Source organism: Antedon mediterranea, chromosome 8, assembly GCF_964355755.1.
Source record: "Antedon mediterranea chromosome 8, ecAntMedi1.1, whole genome shotgun sequence".
Taxonomy (NCBI): Eukaryota; Metazoa; Echinodermata; class Crinoidea; order Comatulida; family Antedonidae; genus Antedon; species Antedon mediterranea.
Window position 1 is genome coordinate 20,421,707 of NC_092677.1, and position 19,046 is coordinate 20,440,752.

Below are 19,046 nucleotides of genomic sequence, written 5' to 3' on the forward strand. Positions count from 1 at the left end.
TTTCGTTAAAACTTTTCACACAAAAACATCAAAGTCCACAAAATAGCTTAATATCGTATTTAAAAACGTTTTAGACCATTTTGTGATTTTCGAAAAAACTTGTTAACATAAAAACACCAAAGTGCTCAGAATACCTTCAAATCGCATTTTGAGACGTTTTAGACCATTTTGTGATTTTCGAAAAAACTTGTTAACATAAAAACACCAAAGTGCTCAGAATACCTTCAAATCGTGTTTTGAGACGTTTTAGACCATTTTGTGATTTTGGAAAAACTTGTTAACATAAAAACACCAAAGTGCTCAGAATACCTTGAAATCGCATTTGGAGACGTTTTAGACCATTTTGTGCATTTCGATGAAACTTGGTTACACAAAAACATCAAAGTGCTTAAAATCACATTAGAAACCGTTTTAGACCATTTTGAGCATTTCGTTAAAATTTTTCACAGAAAAACATCAAAGAGCAAAAAATAGCTTAATATCGTATTTAAAAACGTTTTAGACCATTTTGAGCATTTCGACAAAACTTTTTCACACAAAACATCAAAGTGTACAGAATAGCTTCAAATCGCATTTGGAGACGTTTTAGACCATTTTGTGATTTTCGAAAAAACTTGTTAACATAAAAACACCAAAGTGCTCAGAATACCTTCAAATCGTATTTTGAGACGTTTTAGACAATTTTGTGATTTTCGAAAAAACTTGTTAACATAAAAACACCAAAGTGCTTAGAAAAGCTTCAAATCGCATTTGGAGACGTTTTAGACCATTTTGTGCATTTCGATGAAACTTGGTTACACAAAAACATCAAAGTGCTTAAAATCACATTTTGAGCATTTCGTTAAAACTTTTCACACAAAAACATCAAAGAGCAAAAAATAGCTTAATATCGTATTTAAAAACGTTTTAGACCATTTTGAGCATTTCGACAAAACTTTTTCACACAAAACATCAAAGTGTACAAAATAGCTTCAAATCGCATTTGGAGACGTTTTAGACAATTTTGTGATTTTCGAAAAAACTTGTTTACATAAAAACACCAAAGTGCTAAGAATAGCTTCCAATCGCATTTGGAGACGTTTTAGACCCTTTTGTGCATTTCGATGAAACTTGGTTACACAAAAACATCAAAGTGCTTAAAATCACATTAGAAACCGTTTTAGACCATTTTGAGCATTTCGTTAAAATTTTTCACAGAAAAACATCAAAGAGCAAAAAATAGCTTAATATCGTATTTAAAAACGTTTTAGACCATTTTGAGCATTTCGACAAAACTTTTTCACACAAAACATCAAAGTGTACAGAATAGCTTCAAATCGCATTTGGAGACGTTTTAACCCATTTTGAGCATTTCGATAAAATTTTACACACAAAAACATCAAAGTGCACAAAATAGCTTAATATGGTATTTAAAAACGTTTTAGACCATTTTGAGCATTTCAACAAAACTTTTTCTCACAAAACATCAAAGTGTACAGAATAGCTTCAAATCGCATTTGGAGACGTTTTAGACCATTTTGTGCATTTCGATGAAACTTGGTTACACAAAAACATCAAAGTGCTTAAAATCACATTTTGAGCATTTCGTTAAAACTTTTCACACAAAAACATCAAAGTCCACAAAATAGCTTAATATCGTATTTAAAAACGTTTTAGACCATTTTGAGCATTTCGAAAAAACTTTTCCACACAAAACATCAAAGTTTACAAAATAGCTTCAAATCGCATTTGGAGACGTTTTAGACCATTTTGTGATTTTCGAAAAAACTTGTTAACATAAAAACACCAAAGTGCTCAGAATACCTTCAAATCGCATTAGTTAGTTATTTGTGAATGTTATAACGTAATGGTCGAGAGGTGATGGTTGAATTTTTGAGCTATGGCCGTTTCAAATTGTGTCATTTTTAGGCTTAGGCTTGTGTCTACTCTAGTTGCAACACTGCCTTTCATGTGACAGCTGACCCAAATGAGTTTGGAAATGTTACATTATATTAATTATTTAGGCCTGGCTGGGTAGGGTAGGCATATACCAATATTATAGGCCCTATTTTTATTTTAATACTAGGCCTAGGCCCTAGCTAGACCTGTGCTCTCTAGCAGCCTACTACAGAGAAGCAGCTTTCCGGCTTAGTTAGCCTGGCCTTGAGTAGGCTAGCCTACTACTAGCCTAATATGTATTAGTAGGCTACCTAATTAAAATTAGGCCCAGGATCTACGCCTAGGCCTAGGCCTATATATTTTTAATATTATTTAATCAGTATAATTAATTTTAGTTTTAATAAATTTACAGTATTCATTACAAAAACTGTAAATTTAATATTATGAGGATTATATATACCATGTATGCAATGACATAGGGAATATTATAGGCCTACCCTGTATGTAATAATTACAATATAAATAATGACAAGCATCATATTAACATTCGGTTTTGCTCATCACTGCATATTCAAATTAGTATGCAATCATATTAAATTTAATAAGTTAAGTTAATTTTATAAAATTGTTATAATAATTATTAATGTTATACTATTGTAGGTAGCCTACATATATAGAGCAGTAACCTGAAGTGGCTAAGCAGATTTGGACCATACCTACCATCTATATAGGTAAGATTATTTTGCTGTTCAAGAAGTAGCAAATATTAAATTGTGTTTACCATGCTATTAATTTTCAATATTAACAATCAATCACTACCTCTGGCTGGGTAGGCTAGGCCTATATTATAGGCCCTATTTTTATGTTAATATACTAGCTAGACCTGTGCTCTCTATCACTAGCAGCAGCCTACAGAGAAGCAGCTTTCCAGCTTATTTAGCCTAGCCTAGAGCAATTAGGCTAGGTATAAGTAGACTACCTAATTAGGTCTAGGCTCTATGCCTATATATTATTATTTAATTATTATTAATTTTAATTTAATATATTTACAGTATTTATTTAAATAATGTTTCTTATGAGAATACCTGGTTATATATACCCTATGCAATGACATAAGGCATATATGCCTTCCCTGTATGTAATAATTACAATTATTATAAATAATGAATTTTAACATTCGTTTTTGCTCATCACTGCATATTCAAATTAGTATGTATGCAACATTATTAAATTTAATAAGCTAATTTCAAGTAATTCTTATAATAATGTTTTACTATTTTGTAGGTACATAGCGGCAACCCGAAGTGGCAAAAACATTTTAAACAGATTTGGACCAATACCTAGCAGCCTACCATCTATATACAGTAGGTAAGTTTATTTTACTGCTCAAGAACTAGTAAATTTTAAATTGTGTTTACCACGCTATTAATTTTCAATATTAACAATCAATCACTACCAGTGGCTGGGTAGGCTAGGCCTATATTATAGGCCCTATTTTTATTTTAATATACTAGCTAGACCTGTGGTCTCTAACACTAGCAGCCTACATAGAAGCAGCTTTCCAGCTTATTTAGCCTAGCCTAGAGCAATAGGCTAGGTATAAGTAGACTACCTAATTAGGTCTAGGCTCTACGCCTATATATTATTATTTAATTATTATTAATTTTAGTTTTAATATATTTACAGTATTTTATTTAAATAATGTTTATTATGAGAATACCTGGTTATATATACCCTATGCAATGACATAAGGCATATATGCCTACCCTGTATGTAATAATTACAATTATTATAAATAATGAATTTTAACATTCGTTTTTGCTCATCACTGCATATTCAAATTAGTATGTATGCAACCATATTAAATTTAATAAGCTAATTTTAATTAATTCTTATAGTAATGTTTTACTATTTTTTAGGTACATAGCGGCAACCCGAAGTGGAAAAATCATTTTAAACAGATTTGGACCAATACCTATACCTACCATCTATATTATAGGTAAGTTTATTTTACTGTTCAAGAACTAGTAAATTTTAAATTGTGTTTACCATGCTATTAATTTTCAATATTAACAACCAATCACTACCACTGGCTGGGCTAGGCTAGGCTAGGCCCTATTTTTATTTTAATATACTAGCTAGACCTGTGCTCTCTTGCACTAGCAGCCTAAGAGAAGCAGCTTTCCAGCTTATTTAGCCTAGCCTAGAGCAATAGGCTAGGTATTAGTAGGCTACCTAATTAGGCCTAGAGGCTATTATTAATTTTTATTTTTAATATATTTACAGTATTTATTACAAATAATGTTTATTATGAGGATACCTGGTTATATATACCCTATGCAATGACATAAGGCATATATGCCTACCCTGTATGTAATAATTATAATTATTATAAATAATGAATTTTAACATTTGTTTTTGCTCATCACTGCATATTCAAATTAGTGTGTATGCAACCATTATAAATATAATAAGTTAATTTTAATTAATTCTTATTATAATGTTATACTATTACTATTAATATTTTTTAGGTACATAATAATATAGTATAGCGGCAACCCAAAATGGCTAAAACATTTTAAACAGATTTGGACCAATACCTATACCTACCATCTATATAGGTAAGTTTATTTTACTGTTCAAGAACTAGTAAATTTTAAATTGTGTTTACCATGCTATGAATTTGCAACTTTAACAATCAATCACTAACACATGTACAGTACAGCAGTAGTACTATCAATCAATAGTAATTAGTTAGTAATTGAAATATAGACATACTATAGTATTACTTTTACATGTTCATTATCATTAGGCATTGTTAATAGGAAATCAATACAATGCAATATTCCTTTAACATTTAAAAATGTACAATATTTTATGATCATTAATGTTAATGAATCATTCTTTGTTGGCTTTCTTGCATTTGTTGGGTTTTATTATTTCATTTTGTATCATTGGAGATGTGAAAGTCAGATGAGTCTAAGTTTGACTCTAATCCACACTGCTGTTTTGTGACGGTTGAGTTTGGCATGTATTAGCCTTGTTCAGAGACCACCTTCCATTCTCTCATGAATGCAATAGCATGGTGCTCAAGCATATGTAGCTTAGGCTGTATTACACCTGGTGCAATATGCCTGTATTCTGCTAAAAATACTTGTATCATATTTTTTATGTAATTAAAAAAATACTTAATTTACACATTAATACATTTTATAATTTCAGAAATTTTGTGATGAAAAAGTCAATCTGTGGTGACTGTAGAATGGACCCGAGACCTGACTATCTTAGACATTTAAATAATAGAAAGTTCTGACAATTTTGTTGAATAGAAATGTACAATGTATGATGTAATCTTAATTGAAAATTGGCAGTTTTTAAACTATGTATATAAATTAGGATGAGAAAACAGTTATTTGATTATGAGGTATGTTCATTTAAATAAATGTGTTAGTATAAACTTTCAAAAAGAGTGAAGATATAAGGAAGAAAAGCAGATTATGGAGCAGCTGTACCAAATAAAAAAACTGTTCCCTTAAACGCCAGTGTGTTCTTTCACTTGTGAATGTAGTTTTTGCCCATGTCATAGTTGTTGTAAGTTGTTGGTGTAGCATGCCAAGCAATTTGTTCCATGCCCTGTTAATTTAAATGTTAGCGTGGTAGTATACAGTATCCATTGCAAATTCGTGAATGGCAGGTTGTACAAATGTATATAGGTTGTGATTTTACATTTGTTAGATTTAGTGCAAATTTGTGACGGCTTTTCATATTTTAAAAATTGTATTTTTTATCTTTTTCTTTAAATTTTGTTCCACAACAAAAGCAAGTAGAACGTAAAGCCTTTTCGTGAAACTGTGTTGCCTACAAAATGAAAAGAAATGTTAATTTTACCAACCTTTAATTTTATATTATATTTATCATACAGTAGTTTGAGTATTTTTGTATAGGCTTTAATTTTAAGGGCCTAGCCTAGGCCTGGTAGTTAGTAGTTTTACTAAATTTTTACATTTATGATGAATTATATTCAGTTGAAATAAATACAATGATAATAATTAAGCTTATTATTTAATCTATTGTAAATTAAAATGATGTATAGCATGATTACACTACTTATACGTACCAACTAGGACTAGCTACAACCTAGGCCTAGTTGCGTACAGCCTAGCGAGCGGTTATCAGACGCGTTCATCGACCTCTCGCCAAATACGCTGTTTCGCATTTAACAAAACAGTCGAGTTTTTCAATGAAAATTTCTTGAGATTTTCACCGTCACCTCCTAACAATTCAATGTCTCATGTAAGCATATATAATCAAACTTTTACCTAGATTTTCCAAGTATTTATGAAAATTACGAATAAAAACAAAAAGTGTACAATTTGACAAGCATTTTTTCAAACTTTCCATTGTTTACATTTGCTAGGCCGATCGATGTTAATTTTTAAAACTTCCGGGTGTAAATAATTTCGTAAACTTGGTGTTATGCTTAATTACTTATTATTTCCAAAAAATCGGTAATTAAAAAACTTATTTTCTAACAAATAGTATAAAAATGGTTTTATAATATTTATGACGAAATTGATTAAAATAATTTAAAGTGTAGTTATAAAAGTTGCAATTGTCGCGAAAGTTGAACGAGATTCAACCACTCGCGCGGCGTCACGCTCAGGCACATAACGCCGTCTGACAATATTGAGGGCGCTTGACTTTTTCTATTTATTTTACATTGGTTGAAACAGCTGTGAACTTCAAAGTGTACAGAATAGCTTCATATCGCATTAGAAACCGTTTTAGACCATTTTCAGCATTTCGAAAAAACTTTTTCACACAAAACATCAAAGTTTACAAAATAGCTTCAAATCACATTTGGAGACGTTTTAGACCATTTTGTGATTTTCAAAAAAACTTGTTAACATAAAAACACCAAAGTGCTCAGAATACCTTCAAATCGCATTTTGAGACGTTTTAGACTATTTTGTGATTTTCGGAAAAATTTGTTAACATAAAAACACCAAAGTGCTTAGAAAAGCTTCAAACCGCATTTGGAGACGTTTTAGACCATTTTGTAATTTTCGAAAAAACTTGTTAACATAAAAACACCAAAGTGCTCAGAATACCTTCACATCGCATTTTGAGACGTTTTAGACCATTTTGTGATTTTCGAAAAAACTTGTTAACATAAAAACACCAAAGTGCTTAGAAAAGCTTGAAATCGCATTTGGAGACGTTTTAGACCATTTTGTGCATTTCGATGAAACTTGGTTACACAAAAACATCAAAGTGCTTAAAATCACATTTTGAGCATTTTGTTAAAACTTTTCACACAAAAACATCAAAGAGTAAAAAATAGCTTAATATCGTATTTAAAAACGTTTTAGACCATTTTGAGCATTTCGACAAAATTTTTTCACACAAAACATCAAAGTGTACAGAATAGCTTTAAATCGCATTTGGAGACGTTTTAGACCATTTTGTTCATTTCGATGAAACACAAACACAAAAACATCAAATTGCACAAAATGGCTTAATATGATATGGGAAAACGTTTTAGACCATTTTGAACATTTCGTTAAAAGTTTTCACACAAAAACATCAAAGTCCACAAAATAGCTTAATATCGTATTTAAAAACGTTTTAGACCATTTTGAGCATTTCGAAAAAACTTTTTCACACAAAACATCAAAGTTTACAAAATAGCTTCAAATCGCATTTGGAGACGTTTTAGACCATTTTGTGATTTTCGAAAAAACTTGTAAACATAAAAACACCAAAGTGCTCAGATAACCTTCAAATCGCATTTTGAGACGTTTTAGACCATTTTGTGATTTTCGAAAAAACTTGTTAACATAAAAACACCAAAGTGCTCAGAATACCTTCAAATCGTGTTTTGAGACGTTTTAGACCATTTTGTGATTTTCGAAAAAACTTGTTAACATAAAAACACCAAAGTGCTTAGAAAAGCTTGAAATCGCATTTGGAGACGTTTTAGACAATTTTGTGCATTTCGATGAAACTTGGTTACACAAAAACATCAAAGTGCTTAAAATCACATTTTGAGCATTTCGTTAAAACTTTTCACACAAAAACATCAAAGAGTAAAAAATAGCTTAATATCGTATTTAAAAACGTTTTAGACCATTTTGAGCATTTCGACAAAATTTTTTCACACAAAACATCAAATTGTACAGAATAGCTTTAAATCGCATTTGGAGACGTTTTAGACCATTTTGTTCATTTCGATGAAACAAAAACACAAAAACATCAAATTGCACAAAATGGCTTAATATGATATGGGAAAACGTTTTAGACCATTTTGAACATTTCGTTAAAAGTTTTCACACAAAAGCATCAAAGTCCACAAAATAGCTTAATATCGTATTTAAAAACGTTTTAGACCATTTTGAGCATTTCGAAAAAACTTTTTCACACAAAACATCAAAGTTTACAAAATAGCTTCAAATCGCATTTGGAGACGTTTTAGACCATTTTGTGATTTTCGAAAAAACTTGTTAACATAAAAACACCAAAGTGCTCAGAATACCTTCAAATCGCATTTTGAGACGTTTTAGACCATTTTGTGATTTTCGAAAAAACTTGTTAACATAAAAACACCAAAGTGCTCAGAATACCTTCAAATCGTGTTTTGAGACGTTTTAGACCATTTTGTGATTTTCGAAAAAACTTGTTAACACAAAACATCAAAGTGTACAAAATAGCTTCAAATCGCATTTGGAGACGTTTTAGACAATTTTGTGATTTTCGAAAAAACTTGTTTACATAAAAACACCAAAGTGCTTAGAAAAGCTTCAAATCGCATTTGGAGACGTTTTAAACCATTTTGTTCATTTCGATGAAACTTGGTTACACAAAAACATCAAAGAGCACAAAAGTATTTAAAAACGTTTTAGACCATTTTGAGCATTCCGACAAAACTTTTTCACACAAAACATCGAAGTGTACAGAATAGCTTTAAATCGCATTTGGAGACGTTTTAGACCATTTTGTAGTTTTCGAAAAAACTTGTTAACATAAAAACACAAAAGAGCTTCAAATCGCATTTGGAGACGTTTTAGACCCTTTTGTGCATTTCGATGAAACTTGGTTACACAAAAACATCAAAGTGCTTAAAATCACATTAGAAACCGTTTTAGACCATTTTGAGCATTTCGTTAAAACTTTTCACACAAAAACATCAAAGTCCACAAAATAGCTTAATATCGTATTTAAAAACGTTTTAGACCATTTTGAGCATTTCGAAAAAACTTTTTCACACAAAACATCAAAGTTTACAAAATAGCTTCAAATCGCATTTGGAGACGTTTTAGACCATTTTGTGATTTTCGAAAAAACTTGTTAACATAAAAACACCAAAGTGCTCAGAATACCTTCAAATCGCATTTTGAGACGTTTTAGACCATTTTGTGATTTTCGAAAAAACAACATAAAAACACCAAAGTGCTCAGAATACCTTCAAATCGCATTTGGAGACGTTTTAGACCATTTTGTGATTTTCGAAAAAACTTGTTAACATAAAAACACCAAAGTGCTCAGAATACCTTCAAATCGTATTTTGAGACGTTTTAGACAATTTTGTGATTTTCGAAAAAACTTGTTAACATAAAAACACCAAAGTGCTTAGAAAAGCTTCAAATCGCATTTGGAGACGTTTTAGACCATTTTGTGCATTTCGATGAAACTTGGTTACACAAAAACATCAAAGTGTACAGAATAGCTTCAAATCGCATTAGAAACCGTTTTAGACCATTTTGAGCATTTCGAAAAAACTCTTTCACACAAAACATCAAAGTGTACAAAATTGCTTCAAATCGCATTTGGAGACGTTTTAGACCATTTTGTGATTTTCGAAAAAACAACATAAAAACACCAAAGTGCTCAGAATACCTTCAAATCGCATTTGGAGACGTTTTAGACCATTTTGTGATTTTCGAAAAAACTTGTTAACATAAAAACACCAAAGTGCTCAGAATAACTTCAAATCGTATTTTGAGACGTTTTAGACAATTTTGTGATTTTCGAAAAAACTTGTTAACATAAAAACACCAAAGTGCTTAGAAAAGCTTCAAATCGCATTTGGAGATGTTTTAGACCATTTTGTGCATTTCGATGAAACTTGGTTACACAAAAACATCAAAGTGTACAGAATAGCTTCAAATCCCATTAGAAACCGTTTTAGACCATTTTGAGCATTTCGAAAAAACTTTTTCACACAAAACATCAAAGTGTACAGAATAGCTTCAAATCGCATTTGGAGACGTTTTAACCCATTTTGACAATTTCGATAAAATTTTACACACAAAAACATCAAAGTGCACAAAATAGCTTAATATGGTATTTAAAAACGTTTTAGACCATTTTGAGCATTTCAACAAAACTTTTTCTCACAAAACATCAAAGTGTACAGAATAGCTTCAAATCGCATTTGGAGACGTTTTAGACCATTTTGTGCATTTCGATGAAACTTGGTTACACAAAAACATCAAAGTGCTTAAAATCACATTTTGAGCATTTCGTTAAAACTTTTCACACAAAAACATTAAAGTCCACAAAATAGCTTAATATCGTATTTAAAAACGTTTTAGACCATTTTGAGCATTTCGAAAAAACTTTTCCACACAAAACATCAAAGTTTACAAAATAGCTTCAAATCGCATTTGGAGACGTTTTAGACCATTTTGTGATTTTCGAAAAAACTTGTTAACATAAAAACACCAAAGTGCTCAGAATACCTTCAAATCGCATTTGGAGACGTTTTAGACCCTTTTGTGCATTTCGATGAAACTTGGTTACACAAAAACATCAAAGTGCTTAAAATCACATTAGAAACCGTTTTAGACCATTTTGAGCATTTCGTTAAAATTTTTCACAGAAAAACATCAAAGAGCAAAAAATAGCTTAATATCGTATTTAAAAACGTTTTAGACCATTTTGAGCATTTCGACAAAACTTTTTCACACAAAACATCAAAGTGTACAGAATAGCTTCAAATCGCATTTGGAGACGTTTTAACCCATTTTGAGCATTTCGATAAAATTTTACACACAAAAACATCAAAGTGCACAAAATAGCTTAATATGGTATTTAAAAACGTTTTAGACCATTTTGAGCATTTCAACAAAACTTTTTCTCACAAAACATCAAAGTGTACAGAATAGCTTCAAATCGCATTTGGAGACGTTTTAGACCATTTTGTGCATTTCGATGAAACTTGGTTACACAAAAACATCAAAGTGCTTAAAATCACATTTTGAGCATTTCGTTAAAACTTTTCACACAAAAACATCAAAGTCCACAAAATAGCTTAATATCGTATTTAAAAACGTTTTAGACCATTTTGAGCATTTCGAAAAAACTTTTCCACACAAAACATCAAAGTTTACAAAATAGCTTCAAATCGCATTTGGAGACGTTTTAGACCATTTTGTGATTTTCGAAAAAACTTGTTAACATAAAAACACCAAAGTGCTCAGAATACCTTCAAATCGTATTTTGAGACGTTTTAGACAATTTTGTGATTTTCGAAAAAACTTGTTAACATAAAAACACCAAAGTGCTTAGAAAAGCTTCAAATCGCATTTGGAGACGTTTTAGACCATTTTGTGCATTTCGATGAAACTTGGTTACACAAAAACATCAAAGTGTACAGAATAGCTTCAAATCGCATTAGAAACCGTTTTAGACCATTTTGAGCATTTCGAAAAAACTCTTTCACACAAAACATCAAAGTGTACAAAATTGCTTCAAATCGCATTTGGAGACGTTTTAGACCATTTTGTGATTTTCGAAAAAACAACATAAAAACACCAAAGTGCTCAGAATACCTTCAAATCGCATTTGGAGACGTTTTAGACCATTTTGTGATTTTCGAAAAAACTTGTTAACATAAAAACACCAAAGTGCTCAGAATAACTTCAAATCGTATTTTGAGACGTTTTAGACAATTTTGTGATTTTCGAAAAAACTTGTTAACATAAAAACACCAAAGTGCTTAGAAAAGCTTCAAATCGCATTTGGAGATGTTTTAGACCATTTTGTGCATTTCGATGAAACTTGGTTACACAAAAACATCAAAGTGTACAGAATAGCTTCAAATCCCATTAGAAACCGTTTTAGACCATTTTGAGCATTTCGAAAAAACTTTTTCACACAAAACATCAAAGTGTACAGAATAGCTTCAAATCGCATTTGGAGACGTTTTAACCCATTTTGACAATTTCGATGAAACTTGGTTACACAAAAACATCAAAGTGCTTAAAATCACATTTTGAGCATTTCGTTAAAACTTTACACACAAAAACATCAAAGTCCACAAAATAGCTTAATATCGTATTTAAAAACGTTTTAGACCATTTTGAGCATTTCGAAAAAACTTTTCCACACAAAACATCAAAGTTTACAAAATAGCTTCAAATCGCATTTGGAAACGTTTTAGACCATTTTGTGATTTTCGAAAAAACTTGTTAACATAAAAACACCAAAGTGCTCAGAATACCTTCAAATCTCATTTGGAGACGTTTTAGACCCTTTTGTGCATTTCGATGAAACTTGGTTACACAAAAACATCAAAGTGCTTAAAATCACATTAGAAACCGTTTTAGACCATTTTGAGCATTTCGTTAAAATTTTTCACAGAAAAACATCAAAGAGCAAAAAATAGCTTAATATCGTATTTAAAAACGTTTTAGACCATTTTGAGCTTTTCGACAAAACTTTTTCACACAAAACATCAAAGTGTACAGAATAGCTTCAAATCGCATTTGGAGACGTTTTAACCCATTTTGAGCATTTCGATAAAATTTTACACACAAAAACATCAAAGTGCACAAAATAGCTTAATATGGTATTTAAAAACGTTTTAGACCATTTTGAGCATTTCAACAAAACTTTTTCTCACAAAACATCAAAGTGTACAGAATAGCTTCAAATCGCATTTGGAGACGTTTTAGACCATTTTGTGCATTTCGATGAAACTTGGTTACACAAAAACATCAAAGTGCTTAAAATCACATTTTGAGCATTTCGTTAAAACTTTTCACACAAAAACATTAAAGTCCACAAAATAGCTTAATATCGTATTTAAAAACGTTTTAGACCATTTTGAGCATTTCGAAAAAACTTTTCCACACAAAACATCAAAGTTTAGAAAATAGCTTCAAATCGCATTTGGAGACGTTGTAGACCATTTTGTGATTTTCGAAAAAACTTGTTAACATAAAAACACCAAAGTGCTCAGAATACCTTCAAATCGTGTTTTGAGACGTTTTAGACCATTTTGTGATTTTCGAAAAAACTTGTTAACATAAAAACACAAAAGTGCTTAGAAAAGTTTCAAATCGCATTTGGAGACGTTTTAGATCATTTTGTTCATTTCGATGAAACTTTGTTACACAAAAACATCAAATTGCACAAAATGGCTTAATATGGTATGGGAAAACGTTTTAGACCATTTTGAACATTTCGAGAAAACTTTTTCACACAAAACTTCAAAGTGTACAGAATAGCTTCAAATCGCATTAGAAACCGTTTTAGACCATTTTGAGCATTTCGAAAAAACTTTTTCACACAAAACATCAAAGTTTACAAAATAGCTTCAAATCACATTTGGAGACGTTTTAGACCATTTTGTGATTTTCAAAAAAACTTGTTAACATAAAAACACCAAAGTGCTCAGAATACCTTCAAATCGCATTTTGAGACGTTTTAGACCATTTTGTGATTTTCGGAAAAACTTGTTAACATAAAAACACCAAAGTGCTTAGAAAAGCTTCAAATCGCATTTGGAGACGTTTTAGACCATTTTGTAATTTTCGAAAAAACTTGTTAACATAAAAACACCAAAGTGCTCAGAATACCTTCACATCGCATTTTGAGACGTTTTAGAGCATTTTGTGATTTTCGAAAAAACTTGTTAACATAAAAACACCAAAGTGCTTAGAAAAGCTTGAAATCGCATTTGGAGACGTTTTAGACCATTTTGTGCATTTCGATGAAACTTGGTTACACAAAAACATCAAAGTGCTTAAAATCACATTTTGAGCATTTCGTTAAAACTTTTCACACAAAAACATCAAAGAGTAAAAAATAGCTTAATATCGTATTTAAAAACGTTTTAGACCATTTTGAGCATTTCGAAAAAATTTTTTCACACAAAACATCAAAGTGTACAGAATAGCTTTAAATCGCATTTGGAGACGTTTTAGACCATTTTGTTCATTTCGATGAAACAAAAACACAAAAACATCAAATTGCACAAAATGGCTTAATATGATATGGGAAAACGTTTTAGACCATTTTGAACATTTCGTTAAAAGTTTTCCCACAAAAACATCAAAGTCCACAAAATAGCTTAATATCGTATTTAAAAACGTTTTAGACCATTTTGAGCATTTCGAAAAAACTTTTTCACACAAAACATCAAAGTTTACAAAATAGCTTCAAATCGCATTTGGAGACGTTATAGACCATTTTGTGATTTTCGGAAAAACTTGTTAACATAAAAACACCAAAGTGCTCAGAATACCTTCAAATCGCATTTTGAGACGTTTTAGACCATTTTGTGATTTTCGAAAAAACTTGTTAACATAAAAACACCAAAGTGCTCAGAATCGTGTTTTGAGACGTTTTAGACCATTTTGTGATTTTCGAAAAAACTTGTTAACATAAAAACACCAAAGTGCTTAGAAAAGCTTCAAATCGCATTTGGAGACGTTTTAGACCATTTTGTTCATTTCGATGAAACTTGGTTACACAAAAACATCAAAGAGCACAAAAGATCTTAATATCGTATTTAAAAACGTTTTAGACCATTTTGAGCATTTCGAAAAAACTTTTTCACACAAAACATCAAAGTGTACAAAAAAGCTTCAAATCGCATTTGGAGACGTTTTAGACAATTTTGTGATTTTCGAAAAAACTTGTTTACATAAAAACACCAAAGTGCTTAGAAAAGCTTCAAATCGCATTTGGAGACGTTTTAAACCATTTTGTTCATTTCGATGAAACTTGGTTACACAAAAACTTCAAAGAGCACAAAAGTATTTAAAAACGTTTTAGACCATTTTGAGCATTCCGACAAAACTTTTTCACACAAAACATCAAAGTGTACAGAATAGCTTTAAATCGCATTTGGAGACGTTTTAGACCATTTTGTAGTTTTCGAAAAAACTTAACATAAAAACACAAAAGAGCTTCAAATCGCATTTGGAGACGTTTTAGACCCTTTTGTGCATTTCGATGAAACTTGGTTACACAAAAACATCAAAGTGCTTAAAATCACATTAGAAACCATTTTAGACCATTTTGAGCATTTCGTTAAAACTTTTCACACAAAAACATCAAAGTCCACAAAATAGCTTAATATCGTATTTAAAAACGTTTTAGACCATTTTGAGCATTTCGAAAAAACTTTTTCACACAAAACATCAAAGTTTACAAAATAGCTTCAAATCGCATTTGGAGACGTTTTAGACCATTTTGTGATTTTCGAAAAAACTTGTTAATATAAAAACACCAAAGTGCTCAGAATACCTTCAAATCGCATTTTGAGACGTTTTAGACCATTTTGTGATTTTCGAAAAAACTTAACATAAAAACACCAAAGTGCTCAGAATACCTTCAAATCGCATTTGGAGACGTTTTAGACCATTTTGTGATTTTCGAAAAAACTTGTTAACATAAAAACACCAAAGTGCTCAGAATACCTTCAAATCGTATTTTGAGACGTTTTAGACAATTTTGTGATTTTCGAAAAAACTTGTTAACATAAAAACACCAAAGTGCTTAGAAAAGCTTCAAATCGCATTTGGAGACGTTTTAGACCATTTTGTGCATTTCGATGAAAAAACATCAAAGTGTACAAAATAGCTTCAAATCGCATTAGAAACCGTTTTAGACCATTTTGAGCATTTCGAAAAAACTTTTTCACACAAAACATCAAAGTGTACAAAATAGCTTCAAATCGCATTTGGAGACGTTTTAGACAATTTTGTGATTTTCGAAAAAACTTGTTTACATAAAAACACCAAAGTGCTAAGAATAGCTTCCAATCGCATTTGGAGACGTTTTAGACCCTTTTGTGCATTTCGATGAAACTTGGTTACACAAAAACATCAAAGTGCTTAAAATCATATTAGAAACCGTTTTAGACCATTTTGAGCATTTCGTTGAAATTTTTCACAGAAAAACTTCAAAGAGCAAAAAATAGCTTAATATCGTATTTAAAAACGTTTTAGACCATTTTGAGCATTTCGACAACATTTTTTCACACAAAACATCAAAGTGTACAGAATAGCTTCAAATCGCATTTGGAGACGTTTTAAACCATTTTGAGCATTTCGATAAAATTTTACACACAAAAACATCAAAGTGCACAAAATAGCTTAATATGGTATTTAAAAACGTTTTCGACCATTTTGAGCATTTCAACAAAACTTTTTCTCACAAAACATCAAAGTGTACAGAATAGCTTCAAATCGCATTTGGAGACGTTTTAGACCATTTTGTGCATTTCGATGAAACTTGGTTACACAAAAACATCAAAGTGCTTAATATCACATTTTGAGCATTTCGTTAAAACTTTTCACACAAAAACATCAAAGTCCACAAAATAGCTTAATATCGTATTTAAAAACGTTTTAGACCATTTTGAGCATTTCGAAAAAACTTTTTCACACAAAACATCAAAGTTTACAAAATAAGCTTCAAATCGCATTTGGAGACGTTTTAGACCATTTTGTGATTTTCGAAAAAACTTGTTAACATAAAAACACCAAAGTGCTCAGAATACCTTCAAATCGCATTTGGAGACGTTTTAGACCCTTTTGTGCATTTCGATGAAACTTGGTTACACAAAAACATCAAAGTGCTTAAAATCACATTAGAAACCGTTTTAGACCATTTTGAGCATTTCGTTAAAATTTTTCACAGAAAAACATCAAAGAGCAAAAAATAGCTTAATATCGTATTTAAAAACGTTTTAGACCATTTTGAGCATTTCGACAAAACTTTTTCACACAAAACATCAAAGTGTACAGAATAGCTTCAAATCGCATTTGGAGACGTTTTAACCCATTTTGAGCATTTCGATAAAATTTTACACACAAAAACATCAAAGTGCACAAAATAGCTTAATATGGTATTTAAAAACGTTTTAGACCATTTTGAGCATTTCAACAAAACTTTTTCTCACAAAACATCAAAGTGTACAGAATAGTTTCAAATCGCATTTGGAGACGTTTTAGACCATTTTGTGCATTTCGATGAAACTTGGTTACACAAAAACATCAAAGTGCTTAAAATCACATTTTGAGCATTTCGTTAAAACTTTTCACACAAAAACATCAAAGTCCACAAAATAGCTTAATATCGTATTTAAAAACGTTTTAGACCATTTTGAGCATTTCGAAAAAACTTTTCCACACAAAACATCAAAGTTTACAAAATAGCTTCAAATCGCATTTGGAGACGTTTTAGACCATTTTGTGATTTTCGAAAAAACTTGTTAACATAAAAACACCAAAGTGCTCAGAATACCTTCAAATCGCATTTTGAGACGTTTTAGACCATTTTGTGATTTTCGAAAAAACTTGTTAACATAAAAACACCAAAGTGCTCAGAATACCTTCAAATCGTGTTTTGAGACGTTTTAGACCATTTTGTGATTTTGGAAAAACTTGTTAACATAAAAACACCAAAGTGCTCAGAATACCTTCAAATCGCATTTGGAGACGTTTTAGACCATTTTGTGATTTTCGAAAAAACTTGTTAACATAAAAACACCAAAGTGCTCAGAATACCTTCAAATCGTGTTTTGAGACGTTTTAGACCATTTTGTGATTTTCGAAAAAACTTGTTAACATAAAAACACCAAAGTGCTCAGAATACCTTCAAATCGCATTTTGAGACGTTTTAGACCATTTTGTGATTTTCGAAAAAACTTGTTAACATAAAAACACCAAAGTGCTATGAATACCTTCAAATCGTGTTTTGAGACGTTTTAGACCATTTTGTGATTTTCGAAAAAAACTTGTTAACATAAAAACACCAAAGTGCTTAGAAAAGCTTCAAATCGCATTTGGAGACGTTTTAGACCATTTTGTTCATTTCGATGAAACTTGGTTACACAAAAACATCAAAGAGCACAAAAGATCTTAATATCGTATTTAAAAACGTTTTAGACCATTTTGAGCATTTCGAAAAAACTTTTTCACACAAAACATCAAAGTGTACAAAATAGCTTCAAATCGCATTTTGAGACGTTTTAGACAATTTTGTGATTTTCGAAAAAACTTGTTTACATAAAAACACCAAAGTGCTTAGAAAAGCTTCAAATCGCATTTGGAGACGTTTTAAACCATTTTGTTCATTTCAATGAAACTTGGTTACACAAAAACATCAAAGAGCACAAAAGTATTTAAAAACGTTTTAGACCATTTTGAGCATTCCGTCAAAACTTTTTCACACAAAACATCAAAGTGTACAGAATAGCTTTAAATCGCATTTGGAGACGTTTTAGACCATTTTGTAGTTTTCGAAAAAACTTGTTAACATAAAAACACAAAAGAGCTTCAAATCGCATTTGGAGACGTTTTAGACCCTTTTGTGCATTTCGATGAAACTTGGTTACACAAAAACATCAAAGTGCTTAAAATCACATTAGAAACCGTTTTAGACCATTTTGAGCATTTCGTTAAAACTTTTCACACAAAAACATCAAAGTCCACAAAATAGCTTAATATCGTATTTAAAAACGTTTTAGACCATTTTGAGCATTTCGAAAAAACTTTTCCACACAAAACATCAAAGTTTACAAAATAGCTTCAAATCGCATTTGGAGACGTTTTAGACCATTTTGTGATTTTCGTAAAAACTTGTTAACATAAAAACACCAAAGTGCTTAGAAAAGCTTCAAATCGCATTTGGAGACGTTTTAGACCATTTTGTGCATTTCGATGAAACTTGGTTACACAAAAACATCAAAGTGCTTAAAATCACATTTTGAACATTTCGTTAAAAGTTTTCACACAAAAACATCAAAGAGTAAAAAATAGCTTAATATCGTATTTAAAAACGTTTTAGACCATTTTGAGCATTTCGAAAAAACTTTTCCACACAAAACATCAAAGTTTACAAAATAGCTTCAAATCGCATTTGGAGAC

General features: G+C 30.7%; 1 long non-coding RNA gene across 1 annotated transcript; it reads left to right on the forward strand.

Moving 5' to 3' along the window:
• The first annotated feature begins 2,007 nt into the window (after positions 1 to 2,007).
• Positions 2,008 to 5,343, forward strand: LOC140056930 (uncharacterized). Its single transcript, XR_011846845.1, has 6 exons — positions 2,008 to 2,018; positions 2,539 to 2,609; positions 3,163 to 3,246; positions 3,798 to 3,877; positions 4,410 to 4,499; positions 5,101 to 5,343. It is a non-coding gene; the product is annotated as an uncharacterized lncRNA (long non-coding RNA).
• The last annotated feature ends 13,703 nt before the right edge of the window (positions 5,344 to 19,046 follow it).